The sequence below is a fragment of the Anser cygnoides genome, chromosome 6, assembly GCF_040182565.1.
Source record: "Anser cygnoides isolate HZ-2024a breed goose chromosome 6, Taihu_goose_T2T_genome, whole genome shotgun sequence".
Lineage (NCBI taxonomy): Eukaryota > Metazoa > Chordata > Aves > Anseriformes > Anatidae > Anser > Anser cygnoides.
Genome location: NC_089878.1, coordinates 34,868,430 through 34,885,207, shown reverse-complemented (window position 1 = coordinate 34,885,207; position 16,778 = coordinate 34,868,430). Strand labels below are relative to the sequence as shown.

The following is a 16,778-nucleotide window of genomic DNA, read 5'->3' as shown; positions in this document are numbered from 1 at the left end:
TTCCTTATGTCTGAAGCATTTTTATACAAACATTCTGCAGCATCAGGAGTGAGGCTGCAGTGACATTACCGAAACAACTGAGACATTTTTTTGCCACAGAACCCCCTTACTGTTTAGTTACTGCCTTTATACCTAGCAAGGTATAAAGGTTTACCGAGACTACCGTGTCTGCTGTTTTCAAATGAACATCAAGTGCACATGGGGCAAAAGAGGAGGAAGGGGCAGCCCTGCTTCACGCCCCTCATCCCACTGCTCCGGGCCGCTCACTTCCTCACCCTCCTTTGGATGAGAGGTGCCAAATCAACAGATCCCTTGACGAGCTGTTCAGATCATGAGAACAAAAGGAGCCTCTCTCTTACACAAGCTTTCGGCTTGTTGTGCAAACCAAGCTGTCGGGCAGATGGGTCAGGTGCTAGTGAAAACAAAAAGGAGAAATTGTATCTTTTCATAATGAAGAGCTGTTCAGCTTGGCCATTCTTTGCCTTTGGGGGAACGATTCCAAGCAGCAGCCTCAAAAGCATCGTGCTCTGTGCTGACCACAAAGGGAGCCGGCCTTCCTGAGCTCAGACCAGTCCCTGCTTTTATCCCTTCCTCTTCCTCTCTCTCCATACCCACCAGCATCCTACAACAAAGCAAATATTCAGGAACCATTACTGCTTGCAACTCATTCAAGATTCTGTATCTTTTGTTCTTACTTCCTAATGCTACTTCCCAATATAGAATGAGCAACTTTTTAATCTCTTCCTGAACATCAGGAAAAATAATTTAGAAAATAGAAAGCACGCTCACGTGCTTACCAGCAGCCCTTTTTGGCAACAGAAGCTATCACAGTGAAGTTGAAGCAGTGGAGAGAGTGAAGAGGAAAACGGTTACAGGATTTGCTGAATGGAAGTCACGAGGACCATGGGATTCAGCATGCCCTGCTTACATTTCTGGATGTGACAGGCTGAGGCCAGGGAGGCGTGACCCCTGCCAGATCCACCCCTGCCAGCAGAAACCCTACTCTCTCTCCAAGCAGGAGTCGTTGCCTCCTCACATCTGCCCAAGGAATTAACCTGAATGAGCATCCCCTAGACATTTCAGTCAAAATAAAGTGGGTAAGAAGTCATTTGCTATTTGAACTACAAAGCTGGTCTGGCTATTTTGATTACAATAGCTCAGACCGTATGAATTGGCCCTTCAATCGAGATCGCAAGAATACCTTCTGCCACCACTCTGTTGTCCTCTCTGGGTCAGCATACTGCCCCCGTGTCTCCCTAGCAAGTTCTTGATCAAAGGCTCTGCATAAAGCTTGAGGAGATGCTCCTGTGATGTGTGTTGTAACGGCTACCTGTTTATTTGCCAACGTGCATTTTCAGCATGAACTAACAATTTTTACTGTCAGCTCCTACAAAGGATAAAACACTGGATGAACCAGGAGCTGGATTAACAAGATTTAGCTGCAGACTGGAAAGTCGGAGTAAATGGATCGCAACCAGTAGAACTTCCAAGCTTGGCTTTCAGGAGAAAGCTGCCATTGCTGGCAACTGGTTATACTGATTCTGAGTCAGGAGTATCAAAAGAAAAGCCAGAGTTAGAATACTGTTTACAGCAGTATGAAACTTATTCCTCATTGTTGCTTGGTTCCCACTATGAATGATAAAGGGAATGTTTCAGTCCTTTCCCCAGTTAGCCAAAACACAGTATAAAGACTTTAAGGAACGAGTTTTTGATGTCTACATTTTTAGATGTTTAAAGCACACCTAGGTACACATAGACTTTGTTTTGTACCTCTGAGCACTAATGGACTGCTGAAGAAGCCACTCTCTTTCTACCTGAAATCTCTTCTCCAGCTGCTGTCTCCCAGGCTTCCTTCTCCGGAGACGTGCATTGTTCTCCTCAGCCTGGCCTTTAGGCTCTTCGAGCTGGTGCTTCAGAAAGAATGAACACCAACCGAAAATGCACAGCTAGGCCACAGGTCATGGCCCTCAAACCCAGTCAGCTTCCTCACCCTCACGGAAAGGGTGTTGCTTTGAAAGAAAAGAAAAGCAACCTTCCTACATAGCATTTGAAACTAGAAAACAGAACAGCAACAGAAAGACCAACAACTTGCAAGCAGAGACTTATGCTGTTTTCTTTCTTCTTCACACAAATTGAGGTGAAATTTCCCCAAGTGCCTGGATTAATGCTTACAAAATCCCTTTCATTTTTATAGCACTTTGTAAACTAAAACCAAAGTGCAATAAAGAATGAATTTTAAATTGCTATGTCTCTATTTATTATGCATGTCACCAAATATCAGGCAGAATCTCTGAAGGTAAAACTCAAACAAATAATAACCACTGAAGCAACGTGATGGAGAACACAGCCAACAAGTGATATATTTAGCTTCATCCTATCTCTGTCCCCAGAGGAAAAAGTGTTCCTTCTAGTCTGGGAAGGGGAGGAGGAAAAAAAACCACACTTATTTGGCACGTTAAAAAAAAGAGCCTAGAAAATGAAGACATGTTTTCCCCTACACTGATAACCATTTTAAACAGCCTTATACAACTATAAAATAGCATTACATTTGCCTTGACATGAATTTAAGCTTATGCTTTTCACTCTGAGTGACATCAGAGGGTTATTTTCCTCTCCTGTCCACCGCAGTTATCTTGAACAATTTCAGTTTAAGGAATTCTGCCCCTCTCTACCTTTTCAAATCAATTTAAAGCAACAGAAACAAGTCTGGTGAGGTAATTTTGGACTTGGCTGAACCATACGAAGATTGTATGATCTACGGGCATGTTTTATACCTGTTGCCCTCCCCTTTGATTTCACCAGACCACGAATTCCACCATGTAAGCTCTTTGGCACGCTCTCAGGCAGGCAAATTGAGCTTTTCTCCCTCCAGTGCTTAGAACACAAGTCAGTTCTTAGGGAACACTTTTCTGTGAACTACAGCATTGTTATCAAATGAAACTGCTTAAAAAAAAAACAACACACACAACTAGCAGAACCTTAAAAGATGCTCTAAAAATATCTCTGGTTACGACAAGTGGTGCTATCAACAGCAGATGAGCTGCTGTGGCTATAATGTAGAAAACATCTTTCCACTGTGGCTGTGTTCTAAACTCCTGGCAACATCTACAGCAGGACATGTTACTTCTACAAACCTCTTCACTGTCCTAAACCAAACTGCTTCCAGAGTCCAAAATGAAATTCAAGAGGCAGTAATGTTCAACTCTAGAATAGTCACAGTGTGTGGCGGGGGGGGGGGAGTGTATTTTGAGGTAACAAGAGAAAGCTAGGAGACTTTCCAGGACAAATATAGTGGTAGTAGGCTTGCCTCAAAAGGAACTTTCATTAGCAGCAAGGACAACATTTATTTGCCATATATCTAATTAAACGTTAGGTGGAGAATATGGGAATGAGCTCTTAAAGGCACCTGGTATCATAGATGCAAACCCACTGGAATTACTTCTACTTGCTGATTTTCTTCTGGACCTCAGGGGCAGGTTCAGCATCCATTCTCTCAGCCTGCTGTAAAATCCAAGGATGACATACCTTCCTAGAACCAAGGTCCTGATAATGAGCTAAAGGCACAGGGTGCGAAATAAATCCACATCTCTAAGACAAATACCATCTATAAATACACACAAAAACATCCACTTTCAGACAACCCTTTTAAAAATTATTGCAACCTAGCACTTAATGTAAAAGCATACATAAGGCTGCCAAAAAAGATCACCTACAGCTCTGAGCAGAATTTAAATGGTCTTCAAACAGTCCTGTAGTAGTGGCAGAGGGGAAGAGGCCACTTCGCTGACGCTACCACAGCTGAATGGATTTCTTTACTGGTTAGTCATAGCTAGCGAAGATGATAAGGCAGAGACACAGAGGAACAGATTTTCTAATATTACGAAAATATTCATTCCTTTCTACTCGCTGGGGGAATGTGCTGGCAAATGCATCTTTAAAGGCTAAGTGGGTACAGGAAGCCTTACTCTTTTAAACCCTGTATAACCAGGCTATATAGATTTACCTTAGTGACTGCCAGGATTTGACAGAACTTGCAGAAAACTATTAAATACATTTTAGCACATTTTTAACATCCAGAGCAATCCATTTGCTTTGTAAGCTACAAGCACGAGGACCCAAGACAGGCTATCCTACCACCAAGTTGTACCTTAGCCTCCTGACTCACACCCGCGTCCCACCGCAGAAGGCAGATAAACCTATAGTCGAGCCACGTGAGCGCAGAGTGTAACAGTACCTCTGATCAGGGGCACCAAAACGAAACCCCGCAGAAGTCAGTCGCTCGTGTTCATTAGGGATGGTCTTAAAGAGAAGAACTGATCATACTAACAGCCTGACAAAAAGACAGACTATATTTATTATTTATTTTATACTATATTTATTCAGCATCATTTCCCTCCGTGCTTCAGGAGGTTACGATATTCCTTCCTACAGCTTTGTATCAGTCAAGAGCTTCCAGGCTTTATTCCAGCTTAGGCTGCTGTTCTAATGCTGGGAAAAGATGCACCCCATGATTTGGACCCAACACATGACTTGAGGCTTAAGCGTGAAGAGTGCTTTGGAAATCACCTGTATAGTCTTGTAGCATTATTTAAATCCCCAATTATTATTTAATACTAAGAAGTGGAACAGTTATTTCGGCATATGGCTTTTGAGTGTTTTTTATTTATTCTTTAAACCTCAGAAAATATCTGATTTTCAAGGTAGTCAAACAACTAAACTTGTTTTCCCATAGGTAAGGTTTCATTTAACCCTAACCTCTCCTCCATTATCTGCACTGCTCCTGCTCTCCATATGCAAGTTTGTTTTACCTTAAAGAAGAACTCTACCAGTTTTTTCAACAATTCCTTAACAACAGCTTCACCACCACCAGACTCTCCGCCTATCGTTCTGTAAGATTCTTTAGAACTAGAAGTATTTTTCTTTTGCTTAGCTAAAAAATGAAAATAAATAAATACAACACCGCTTCATGGCTATAGGCACCTAGCTGCTATGACACTCAATTCCACAACATGTATCTAAAATCTGCATACAATGAAATGGAGAGAATCACTGCAAAATGGGTCTCAAAAAAGCCCACCTGCAAAAGTATAAAAGAAGTGTAAGCTTTCTGTGGAAAGCTAACAGACTTACACAGAAATTTCAGAAGATAATATTAAAAAAGCTAAGTTCAGAAATTTAGATTCATTTGATGTCTTGCTTGGCTCAGCTTTCCAATGTTCTAACAGGCTGCTGAGACAACCTGAAGTAGTAAGGTCAAATTTTCTCTATAATATTCATAACATTGCATTTGTTTCTCCTTCTCAGCCAGATTTTTTTATTTTTTTTTTAAGATAACAATGACAGGCTTAGAAGAGATACTTATATAGACATTTAGAATAGAATCACAGAATCATTAAGGTTGGAAAAGACCTCCAGGATCATCTTGTCCAACCATCACCCTACTACCAATGTCACCCACTAAATCGTGGCCCTAAGCACCACATCCAACCTCTCCTTGAACACCCCCAGGATGGTGACTCCATCACTTCCCTGGGCAACCCATCCCAGTGCCTGACCACGCAATAACGAAGCCCGGGACGTGATTACAACAGCAAAATATGGAAATCAACTCTGGTGCCAGTAACCCCCCAGGGAAAAAAAAATCTGCAGATCCTGACAAACTACGGGACACTTAGCAATCACTCACCTCTTCAACGTGCTACATTGATTTTCTGTAGATTCAAAGCTTGTGCAACGTGGGCAGAGTCTGACCTTCAGTAAAATGACTCAATCATTTCAGACAGTTGCTTGAGGTCAGTTGAAAAAAGCCACATCAGAAAAAAACGGAAGAGGAACTGCGTGAAAGAGTTATCGATGTGACAAAGAAATAGATAAAAGATCAACTGGTGTTCTGAAGACATGCAAGCCATCTTTGAAATCAGCTGGCTTGAGAATTAGTTGGTGGGCAATCTAATAGAAATGTTTGTCTCATATCTATTATCAGCTGACTATAACAAAGATTCAGCATAGCTACAACCATACCTCTCAGACTTCATGAATTTCTACTTAATTTTACAGAGGAAGAATCCATCCAGGTGTGTTGATTGGATGGGGAAGGACGAGATCTGTTTTAGCCCAGTTCAGTAAATATTTTCTAAAATATTTAATAAGGAAACAGGTTACACAGACATGATAAAGAACTTGAAGATGAGAAGGAACGTGCAAAGTAAAGCTTAAATGTTGAGTGTATGAAAATACGTCAAGTCATAGGGTGAAACCTCAGCCTTGAAGATAAGATGTTTGGGGAAAAGAGGCAAAAGCCATCAGAAGTCTGTACTGAAAATGAGATTTTGCCTCTTTCAGAGCACTGCAGAGAACACTCAAACACTTCTCACACACGACAGAAATCCAGCTTAACAAAAAAACACACAACCAAGCAAAACGAACAAAAAACAACATGCACGATTGTTTTGACTTAACATTGAGAAATAGCTGAATTTTGACACATGTGCTGAATAAGAAGTTATATTCACTAAGATCTTCACGCTCTAGCTGAAGGCTGCTTCAGTGGAGAAGCAGCCAGGCTGAGCAGACAGAAATACATATGTTGCCTGCATTTCTACTGAATGCCAAATGAAACGAGAGCACACCACCATTACCCCCTCAGTCTCTTTAAGGTGTGAAACACATACAAGAAGCAGCGCTAATAGCAACAGATCAGTAGCAGTGACAAAGAAAACATGCTTCAAATTACACAAAACAGGGAAGGAAGGAGAAAGACAAGCCCAGATGAAAAGGAAGGTATGACCAAAACCCTGAAAACTCTTACACAATGTTCTGGAGAATTTCTAACACTTCTCCCTGTTTATTTTTTTCCTAAATCAGTTTTACAGCTCAAACACTGGTGTACTGTCTAAAAATTTCTTAAATATCAAATAAGGAAATGAAGACCTTAACGCAATACTAGCTGGACAACCATCAGCAGTACAGTCAGCCACACAGGCAAGCCAAATGAGAAAACAGCAGAAGGGGAAAAAAAGAAAGACAGTTTGCTAATACCATTTGACAAATTTCTTCTTCCATTTGTCAAATGCAAGGATGACAGAGGAGGTCAGTACAAAATAAACAATGAAAATGTTCTTCACCTGTATTTTTATAGACAGGTTACATTTTTATCCTTAGCAATTAGGCCTGATTCCCCTATAATATGCAAGGTGGAAATACTGAGCACTGTAGGGTTCCTGGAGTAATTTCTGCCAAACTACAATGTTGCATCAGCAGCCTCTCTAATAAAATGCCAAATCTTAGTTATTTAAAGAGTGAGGTGGGTGGCATATTTAAAAATACTCTGTAGCTTGTGGAAGGGCAAGAGTCTGCCTTTGTTAAAAAAAAAAAACCTCTTCGCATAACACACATCCAAAACCAATAGCACGAAATCTGATTTGAATATCAGAAGTTTATGTAGTGAGCAGGATATTTTTGTCCTAATTAGAATAAGCACAAACACGTACGTTGATAGTACTTCCACAGAGCATTTCGGGAGAGGGAAAAGGCCGTTACTTTGTTAAATAAAACTGGGGCCACCTGGCCTACTGGAGGGAGCTTTAACCTGTACTAACCCCCTATTAACACAGCATTTTAAGGAATAAAACCACACTCTTCTAAATTAGGCTGATGTTCAAACAGCCGAAGCCAGCACTGCCACTGAAAGCAGCAGCTTTACCACCTCCGGAGCTCCTTCCCCAGCTGACACAGGTAAAAGGCGAAGACAGCCAGGGAACGGCTGGTGCAGTTTTCTTAAAAGACTATTTTTTGCTCGATAAGGCTCGCTGCTTTCTTTGCTGTAGATGTGGCCACACGCATACCAAGGTCTCAGCACGCAAGGAAGTGCTCTTAGACGTGTTTTAAGTAGCTTACACAATATTGGCATTCTTCTGTACCATTACACAGTGTGCAAGCCATGGAACTGGGACACACGAAAGCTACTATGGCAGGAAACGTATCAAGGTACAAGGACTTTAATACAAGCTGAACAGAAGCTAAACCTGTTACAAGCTGATTTTTATTTTTAAATCAGCCACTACAGACCTCAAAGGAAACTTTAAGAGCACACTCGGGCCTCGTTGTCCTAGTTTCAATAAACAAAGCCAAAGGTTTAAATAGCATCTACTCAAGAGCTAAAGTAAGCGGCAACACGCCTTTTACATCAGGATGGCACTTCACCCGCTGCGCTTGGCCTCTCGCTACAGCATGATGAAAATCCCTTCGTCCAGGCCAGGGGCACACTGAATCACCTCTGGTGACCCACCAGTGGCAACAGATCCTGCACAGATCGAGCTGAACTTCCAGACCATCAGTAGGTGAGCACTACTTCCAGGGAGCTCCATCTCAGCTGCTAGCAAGCCTCAATGGAAGCCAGCAGGGAAGCCAAAACCTCAGTCATCTTCCAGTCTGAAAATCTTCCTCGCTCCCTCCTTAACTTACTTGGTGAGAATTTGGATAAAACTGGTGAGGTGAGAGTCACTGCAGCCTGCTGCTCAAAGGCATCATGCATAGTCCTATCAGGTTCTCCAGACAGCCCTAAGGAGAGGCAGCGAAGAGATTCAAACAAAGATTTCACAATATTTAACAACTAGTGCCATAAAGCGGGGGCAGTAAGCATCCCCAGAAGTCTCAAAGCACTGAGATCTAGGCTCAGAATTAACATGTCAATTTGCTTTGTTACGTGTGCGACCCAGTTTCATTTTTTACATCATTACAAGGAACGCAGAAGTTCTCGTTTTATTGATAATCTCATTTCTCAAACGTGACCGCCAAACTACTCAAAAAAATCTGGAAAAGTATTCCAACAAGAACTACTACTACCTAGCAGGAAAGGAGGACAGTTCGTATTCCTCTTTCAAGAGAAGGTATGATATTGAGGCAAAGATTATTTCTGGAACTGGCTTACCAATAAACTCAATTAGTATCTAAGAAAATGGCTATTAGAAATAAAAACCTACTGTTTTAAAGTAAAACCATAAAAATCATTTAATTTGATCACAGGCTCTTAAAATTTGTCTAAATATTCAGAACTGGTTGATTTTATATATAGTAAAATAGCTGCAAATGCTTTCACTTTATTTTTCTACTTAAGCTTTCTCCTCCTGTATGCTTTTATTTTCCACTGTAGTAAAAGAAAAGTAGCTGCCTAACATGTATAGATCTTAAGTGTCAACAGAGTGATGCTACATTTCTCCGTGCTCCTGGAGGATCAATAGTGTTGGTTGAGAAACCGCATTTCATGAAGGGAAATACAGGGAGGGAAACTGTTCATCTTAAGAACTTGCCAAGCAAAACAATGTGCCGAGAAACTGATTGAAATGATGCAGCTGTAATAATCTGGTCAAATATCCAGTACAACCCATGCTGAAGTCTGAGAGGTACAGACTGAGAAATCTTTTTATTATTATTATTCCTTTTCCTATACAGAGCGTTCTACATCGTTTTCCTGTTCTGCCAGATCAGGAAATGCAGATACTGATCTTAGTGACAAAATCCTACCAAAATACAGGAGTGACAACTCTTAATTAAACCCTAAGGAGAAAGAACCCCCTTTTCTAATTTATCTTTATGTCTTTTTAAAGTTCACATCCAATTTCTAAGCCTAGAAACTAAACTTTCAGACAGTTTGAGCCCTTCAAAAGCCTCTCTCAGACAAGTCATTTTGTTCAGTCCTCCAAATCTTTTTTTCCAGACTCTTTCCTCAGCTCTCTAAACCTGTTTCCACAACCCCTCCAACGGAGGTACATATTTTAACTTTCCACCTGAAATTCCACCAACACACGGACTGAGGAGTCACTTTTCTGCTCCTACTCTTTACTTGCAAGCCTATCGTTAAGACCTCTCCTGCCCAAGTACCAAAAAGGTACCTCGCTTCGACTGCTTGCCTACTTGTGTTTTAAACATCTCCTTGCTGCCCAAGGAACAGCCCCCTCATTTTGCAGCCCCTCCTCCTGCCAGAATCATCGCAGAATGCACCGTGTGCCTACCAGTAGCCAAATACATTTTTGTCAGGACTCTGTGTTTCAGGAGGGGGTTTCAGAGCTGTTTCTTCGCTTGATTTTGGTTTTACAGTGTGTTAATCGGATAGAAAAGTTTGTATCCACATCCAGTAAATTATCATGTAGAGAGAACACTGCTGCCAAGCTCCTTTATCACAGGTGTTTGCAAAATAAGTATGAAAATTTCAGTGTTAAGAGTATTTCTGGATTTTTCTAGACATTAAATACATGGCTGCTTCGTTCCTTTTTTTTTTTCTCCCCCAGGGAGAAGACTCCTTGCCAGGTGGCTCAAATTCCAAGATCAGGTAGACAAAGACACAGCAAGATAATGCTGTTCTTTTTAGGAGAGGTGTGTGTGTGTGTTCATTTTAATGTGCAATTCATACCAAAAGCAAAACAGAAAGAAAACTCCTCCTGACAAGATGAAGATATGGATGCTGATGTTTGCTTAATGCTTCTCAACAGATTCTATGTTCTCTATATTTATTGGTATTTTAGTTATTAAAACCAGAAATCTTTAACTGAATCTAGGTAGAAATGGGCGATTCAAACCAACTTCAGGAAAATAAAACTATTTGATGGTTCCCGTTACTTGGAGTAAGGTTTGAGAAGCCCTAGTAGTGGAAGTATTTCTGTTACGCAGAAATAGCCTTCACACAACAGTAGACTGCAGCACTGTGGGACTTGGGCTCTCCAGTTTGGTCACGCAAACAGTGTCACCCTGCATTTAAGGCAGTCACGTCACCGTGTTTCAGAATAGAACAAGAGGAGTAACGGGGTGGCAAAAACTTTATTAACAGGAACTTCAGGCTAGCATTTTCACTCTTCTTAGTTTTGGATGTTGTAGACTAAATCAATGCACGCACTGTCTTGAACAGAACCTATCAAGACAGACTCATGGAAATTACATGAAAGCATTTTAAGAAGTAAATGATCTGTTCAAATATTTATTTTTGCTATGAATACCGTATCAGAAAGGTGCAAATTTACTAAATGAGTTAAGGAAAACATGCCTAACTCTTTCATGCATCCCACCTTGGCAAGTTTTACATCACCAATAAAACGTTTCAAATAGACCATCTACAGTCAAACCACAAAGTTGTTTTTACAAAATAGGTCATAACAGCAGAGAAAAATGAAAGTTTGACTACATTGGGTCCCTAATACTTGGGATCATCTTCCAGGTATACCAGATGCGTATTACAGCCACACTCTGCAGAGTTCAAGGGCAACTTCCAAAAACGGCCACGAAGTAACTAATAGAGATTTGTTTTCATTCTGTCAGACATAGCGGTGAGGAGAGGAGAAAAGAACAGATCTTTGCAGCAAGGGAACATACATATGGAGAGAGCAAGGAGGTGACAAAGAGGAGAAGGATAAGAGAGAGCATTTTAAGCCCAAGAGAACCACTGCCTGAGTGAATCCGCACAAACAGCTTTGCACTGTTGGAGGTCTTCTGTAGGAGTGGGTGACTCCACTCCACTCACACATGTTACAGACGACTATCACATAACGTGCTGGAATCCAAAGCGTTCATATCTTGACACATAACACATCCAATAAACCTCCAGATCACAGAATACAGCAGGATTTGTAATTCGCTGCAGCTTGTACCTTCAATGACCACTTCATTAGTAGCTTTCTGAAAGTGTTTTGATAGGACCTCAGAAGAGGTTATGTAAACTGCTGTGCAACAGTCAAGAGGGCTCACGTGGCTCACCTGGTTCTTTGGGAAGCAGGGAATACAACCTTAACAGGCAACAGACAGGAAGCAGCAACAACCTTCCTCACCCCAACCTCTGACTTAAGACATTCTAGTTACAAAACTATTCTCGGGAAATGTAACCAAAAGCAATACATTGTATGGGGAAAACACAACAAAAGACTTTGACACAAAGAAATGCAACACACTGCATGATACAAGACCAGCAATTGATAAAAGTGAAATCAGTTTTTTTTTTTTCTTAACAGTATAAATCTCCTTCCTTCTTTTGTAAGGAAAAAAATAACAATAGTCACTAAAACAATCTGCCTGCTACTTGTAGCCTATGTAAACCCTTTTGTCTAAAGGATGAGGTCAAAAGAAGTGGTTGATAACTTTCAAATACTACAGCCTTCTATCAGGAAAGAAAAAGCAGTAAGACAAACACCAGTGAGCTGGACTAATAATCAAGGTTAAACAGTTTGGAATGCCTGTGGGATGTATGAAGAAATATGCTTAGCTAATAGGAATAACAGGACCTTGTGAGACTCAAAGAAGGGCAAGGATCACAGGATTCTTAGCTCATACAAACCATAAATAATAAATCAAATGAATCACATCATTGACTTAAGCTTTCCTCGTGAAAAGGACTTTGCTACTTGAAGCATTCAAAAAGGGAATCCTTGTCCCGCAAACTAATCTTGTCTTCTCCATTCTTTCCTTTGGGTCTCCCTAGTACACAAGCTGCCACAGACACACAAAAGTGCCACATTTTTAGCAGAAGTTCCTGGCAGAAGCAACATCCTGGCTTGAGTGCATGCATCGTGGGCTTGAAGGAACCACCTGATTTAAACCAACAAGACTTCTTTTTGTTGCAAGGCGAGAACAAAACCCTGCCAATTTGTCTCAAGACAGCTCAACTATCATCCCAGCTTGACCAGAAGAGTGAGGCTATCCACCTTGATGAAAGCTTGCATGGTCACAAAAAGCAGCTGCCACACATTCAAGAGGTTGTGCTAGCACTTGTGTCACTAGTTCTAATCACAGCTGTTCCTCCTCAAACATTGTCCAACTAGAGCTCCTATGTCAATAACCAAAACCCTTCACAGAACTAATAAAAGTTCCTAGAAAACCTTACTCACCTTCCTTCTGTGGCTCTGGATCACAGTAACTGTTACCAATGCACATGAAAAAAAAAAAAAGAAACTGACAAAAGAAGATGGAGTCACAAGTGAGGGAAACCAAGCCACCACCAGAACGCGATCCGAACAAAAACTTAGTTCTCACAGAAGTTACATGCCATCGTACTCATCCAGGCTGTTCAAGAAATTCAAGTGAGACACAGTGAAGCCTTCACAGATTCAATAATGTATACCAGTAAGAGGAGGCTAAAACAAGAAAATCAGAGGGGTTTGAGTATGTGTGTGCATACACACACAGGCAAATACAAAAGTCTACTTTTCCTTCTGAAGCATTGCAGGCAAAAAGGTTTTCTTTTTGTTTAAGTGCCTATGGTATATGAAATGCAGAGACATGTAAATACTAACTCTGCAAAAGCAGAGATTAAAGGATGGCATTATACCACTCCAACCACTTAAGAAATTTCTTAAATTGAAGACACAGTAATAGCAAAACTGCTTGGTTCGTGGAAGAGTTTCCCCTCATCAGATTCGCAGCTAATTAGCACTGTGCAGCATGCTCATCTCCTTCAGCAGCTACTCCTGCGTTTCATTACCAAGTGACTGCAGGAGCACTGCTCTGGTTCCAAACGCGGCTAAGCAAGCGAGTTCAGCAGGCACTTTTGGAATAACATGACGTAAATGAAAATACTACCAGAACCTGGCTTTTTTGATATTTATCATATAAGATTTCTTTCCTCCATCTGTTCAATAGACTACGTCAATGTCAGCAAGTAACCATAAAGTAACGTTTGCTGCTCTATCTCCCTTATCAGTCCCTTCTCATATCAATAAAACCAAATTCTCTCATGAAACACTAAGACAATCTTCTTTAGAATTCAACCTGCTCAAAATATGAACGCCATGTTCACAAAAGCCTTCAAAACACATACCACACAGCTAATAATCAAGTTACTACATCAGTGTAGGGCACTTAACGTCAACCACCTCTGAATTTTAATAAAATTTGAGAGCCAAGATGGGGAGGAAAATTGCACAATAAGCAAGTTTTATTAAAACAGTGAAGCGAACTTGTTAGATGACAGCAGAATATAATGCCAGAACCATAACCTTGTAAAAATAAAAAAATAAATTCAGACTGAAATGAATGGTGCTACTAAAATTCTTCATATACTTCAAGTATAGAAGTTGATGGTATAACTTTTTGTTTGTTTTTTGTTTAAATCAAGGGAAGGGATATTGGTTGGAAGGAGATGACAAACTGGAGAGCAATTGTTGTTAATCTAAATCATTTCAGGAATCCAGAGCACCTCATTATTTTGCCAGATTCTACATCACGAAGCAGATTAAGGATTTTAGATGATCTGCACTCAGTGTTGCTGGCCGCTTCCTAAGTTTTAGGCAGTTTAGTTCCTGGAGCTTAAGCAGCCTGATCTTCTTACACTCAGTATTCAGCCACTCGGTCTTTTAGCATCTTTTCATTCTAGGCTGTACAAGCTGGCTTCTTCTTAGACAGCAAGATGGATTTACCACCCAGAAAAGGGACGCATATATTGTTTAATCCTTATTTGCTCATAGAAAATAAATCCATATTCTACATAGGAGAACGAGAAAACAGTCTATATGCCTTAAATTAAGGTGAGTAGATGGTCCTTTCAATACACATACTGCTCTGCTTAAGACTAAACTATTTTCTATATTCTCCTGTGCAGGTACAGAGCAGAAAGCAGTACTGCAAGTTGCCTTATATGCAATAAAAACACCAGAAAAAGAAATGTGATGGATTTTTTACGACTATTAGGCTTGGCACAGCCACCAGTAACTATGTGAACCGTGGGTCCCGCAGTAAGCAAAATTTCTCATGAAGAACCCAGTCATTACACGAGATGAAGAAAGGGAAAGGTAAATCACCCATTCCGACTACATTGGACCGAGTGTCCCCAGGCAAAATGGCTCCAACAACGAACAACAAGAACTAACCGGTTCCTCCTATTAAGGGAGATCGTCAGTCCTTTACGAAACGGCAAAACTATTTGGGAAGAGCCGCGAGCAGCCCATCGATCCGGGAGCGGAGGCGCAGCCTTCCTGCCCCTGCAGCCAGCTGCCCAGGGGGACGCGGGGCCGGCACGGCGGCTGCCATCCCCTCCGCCCCGCTGGGTTCGCCGCACGGGAGGCTGCTCGCAGCGGTGCGGGGCTCGCACCGAGCCCCCCTCCGTGGCCGCAGCGAGGGCGGCGAGTCACGCCGCGGGGAAAGCTACCGCACTACTTCACGGGGCCGGGCGGCAGAGCCGCTGAGGGGAACAGGAGCGGGTACCCCAACGGCACGGAGCCCAGCAGCGAGCCCTCAGCATAAAGGGCACATCACGTACCCGCCTCGCCGCGGCTCTGAGGGGCTGATGTGCCCAGCCCCTACCCAGCGCCGCCCCCAAACTTCACCGGCCGCGGGCGAGGAGCGGCGGGCGCCCTGAGGAGAAGCAGCGGGCGCCCTGAGGAGAAGAACCGGGCGTCACCCCGGGGGGCCATCTTCCCTCACTCCCCCCCACACCCCACGACCCCCGCGCCCCCCTCCACCCCCCCCCAGCTTTCCCAGCCGGGCCCCGCCGCCCCCCAAGGCCCCGGCGGGGGAGCCGTGAGGCGCCCCCCGTCCCGCCTCGCCTCGCCTCACCTCAGCGCCTCGCCCGAGCGCAGCCCCCCGCGGCGGGCGGGGCGCGGCGCCCATGGGCCCGCGGCCTGAGGGGCGGCCGGGCCGCCTGCAGGAGGGCGCAGGGAGCGTCTGCAAAGTGCCGCGCGCGGAGGGAGAGGGGGGAGGAGGACGAAGAGAGGGGGGAGGAGGAGGAGGGAGAGCGGCGCGGCCCTAAGGAGAGGGGAGGGAAACGGGGGGGGGGGGGAATGCGCGCGCGCACGCCCGCCCGCGCCTATGACAGGCTGAAGGCACGGCAAGGGAGCGTGTGCAAAGTGCGAGCCCGGCCGGGAGGCGGCGGGGAGGAGGAGGAGGAGGAGGAGGAGGAGAAAGGGCGGGAACGCGCCGCCCCCTCAGCGCCCGGCGCTCTGTCAGGGGGCGGCTGCGGGCGGCGGGGGACCCCTGGCGGGCGGCGCCGCTCCTCCAGCCGCCCTCCTGCCTCCTGCCCCGGGGGGGAAGAATCCTCACGGGTCCGCCGTTGTGGGCAGGCTGCTGGCACAGGGGGGCAAAGCGGCTGGGAGGGCGCTGGCAACCGCGCCTCGGTTGTTTTCCGCTCATCTGAGGCTTGTGGTTTCGGATGCGCACACAAAGGAGGTGATGTAACGCTCATCAGTCACTTTTGAGTTTGATGTGATCAATTGCTGAAGTAACGTACCCAGAAAATAACAACGCAAGTCCCTCGGCAGAGCCCTGTCCAAAGGCAGAAGTAGGAGTTATTAGCTAATAGCTCTCTGAAGTGATCCCGCATACAGGGTTAGGAAGTTACGGCGATTTTACAGCGTTTGTGTCTGACACGGCTACATGGAGAAACCTGGCAGAGATGAGCAAGCCAAGCACATCCATTAAGGGAAGTGAGACCTGCACGGCTGAGGGTGCTCCCTGTCCAGGGAACGCGCTCTGAGGAAAGGACGGCTCCTCGGAGCACAGCGGACAAGAGGCCAAGGGAAGACAGAGCAGAGATCCCTGCAGCATTAAAGCGTTAAGAGAACCCAACCATAAGCTGGCATTTACCTCTTTATTCCTCGTTACAGTGTGTAACAAGTAGGCCACTGCTTATGGAGATTTAGCTCTCAGGCCTGTCCTACACTCAGCAAGAAAGTCGCGGTTAAATCTTTGCCCATACGCTTGCTCATTCTTTTCCTATAGGAGAAGAGTGTGTGTGTGGGGGGGTGAAAGCACGAGGAGAGGCTGATTAGGACCATTAGGGCCAATTAATGCAATGCCCTGATGCTGGC

General features: G+C 43.7%; 1 protein-coding gene across 2 annotated transcripts in view; it reads right to left on the bottom strand.

The window, feature by feature from the left end:
* Positions 1-15,694, bottom strand: part of MGAT5 (alpha-1,6-mannosylglycoprotein 6-beta-N-acetylglucosaminyltransferase) — a 119,026-nt gene extending 103,332 nt beyond the window's left edge. Inside the window, exon 1 of one of the 2 annotated variants that reach the window (XM_066999225.1) lies at positions 15,529-15,694. The gene's annotated coding sequence lies outside the window, so the exon portion shown is untranslated. Of the gene's footprint in view, positions 1-14,843; positions 15,136-15,528 lie in introns of those variants that run through there. The other variant, XM_066999227.1, reaches the window with a different exon arrangement.
* Positions 15,695-16,778: the final 1,084 nt, after the last annotated feature.